Source organism: Ciona intestinalis, unplaced genomic scaffold (genome assembly GCF_000224145.3).
Source record: "Ciona intestinalis unplaced genomic scaffold, KH HT000576.1, whole genome shotgun sequence".
NCBI lineage: Eukaryota > Metazoa > Chordata > Ascidiacea > Phlebobranchia > Cionidae > Ciona > Ciona intestinalis.
The window spans coordinates 4,526-6,443 of record NW_004190897.1 but is presented as its reverse complement, the minus strand read 5'-3'; positions in this window follow the sequence as shown (position 1 = coordinate 6,443).

Sequence of the window (1,918 nt, the reverse complement as noted above, 5' to 3'; positions counted from 1 at the left end):
AAATGATTTGTTGTTATCTTTTTTGTATTCTAAATCATCGTCTCTCATTAGACCGCTCTTCATCTTGGATTAAATGCCAATTTACTCGCAAGAAAATCTGATCAAGAGTGTTTTGGATGCATTTAAAAATACGTCCTTGTATGTTTTGGTAAAATATTCTTTAGGACAACTACTTCGGCCTTCTTTGATTTAGTAGTTCTGGTGTTTCGTTCAACCACACCAGTGTACACTCAACATGTAACGGGATCTCTAGGTTTTTTTTTTGTGCGTAAATCAACCCGTAAGTTTTAATTCATCACTTGCATTCGCCCTCAGTAGCAACATTAATCTATGCTACGCGTAATAACGTCATAATTTACGCAGGATTTACTCCATCAGACAGGCAGAAAAGTACTAATAAATAGCAAGGTGAAAACCTTTTCCTGCTTTGTTTGTTACGAAATAGTGGGGATTCACACGTTGATTATTTGCGTCATAATACCGATTTTCGTATTCAATTATTGCCTCACAGGAACTTTTTAACTAACTAACCAAACGTTCGTTGTATAGTGTAGTTCATATTGCCACAATATATTTTGTTTCATCACTTATAGTTACAACACTGGTTAGGCAAACTTAGGACATAATACGGGATACGCATATTTCAGGAAAGCCTGTTACTATTTTTTGCTAACGCGAGTGTTGTTTACTCTCTTTATTACTGCATAAAAATTCAGTTAAACAAACAATATTACTGCTAAACAGACGATGTTTTATCGCTGCATCGATTTCTAAACGATTTAGGGCTTTAGGTCGTAATAATCAACCTAAATTTGTTCCAGAAGAATCGCTGCGTTATATTTACGATGTTTTCCTCAGCCATGCAGTATAATTATTACGAAATAGTAGGGATTCACATGTGGATTCATTGCGTCATAATAACGATTGTCTCACCTGGCAATTAATTACCACATATTAGCAATTCACACGTCGACTATTTGCGTCATAATAGGAACTCACACGTTCATTATTTAGCCTGCAGGTGCTTTAAAACAGGTTGAATGTTTGCCTTTACACGTTTGCTATGAAATGAAGGATTGTCTCGTTTATACGATGAATACTTTCTACGCACGTGAACGCAACAAGCATGTGAATTAAATGTGTGTTTAGCTAAACTTGGTGGTCACTGGCCAGTCCTATTTCACCACTATAAATTCAAGCCTTTATTTTGTTCATAACAGCGGGTAATCTTTCCGTAATCCTGGCGCTTCGTAACAAACTAATTGTCTACGATTACGAATTATCCAATTTCTCCTCTAAGCTGTTGCCGGTGTCAAAATACCAATAAAATATTAAATTAATTTATGCCCGTTTGTAAATTTTGTCGTATTGTAGTTGATTTTTAGTCACAGAATTTTGATTTAAATCAACTAAAAACGATTGTTACTTTGACGCGCGCCGTTTTTCGTTTAGACTTTGGAGCTACGTAAGCGAAAATTTGTATAAAATTTCTGAGGGGTTGTTCAAACACCAAACAGCCCCCTCTAGATCGGACACTGATGTGACGTATTATGAGTCAGACAATTTGGTTGTCGAAAATTGCGCTCGGCGACACCTGGCAACGAATCGCATCACTGGATATAACATAATTGTTTTTATTATCACAACATAGATATAATATAATTGTTTTTATTATCACAACATAGATATAATAAAATTGTTTTTATTATCACAACATAGATATAATATAATTGTTTTTATTATCACAACATAGATATAACATAATTGTTTTTATTATCACAACTAGTGATGTACCGAATCGTTAAAAAAACGATTCGGCCGAAACCGAATATTCGGCCATTTGTGCCGAATCAATTCGGCCGAATCAACCGAATCGTTTATGACGTCATCCGAACCTACGGCGACGGGCGGTCGGTAA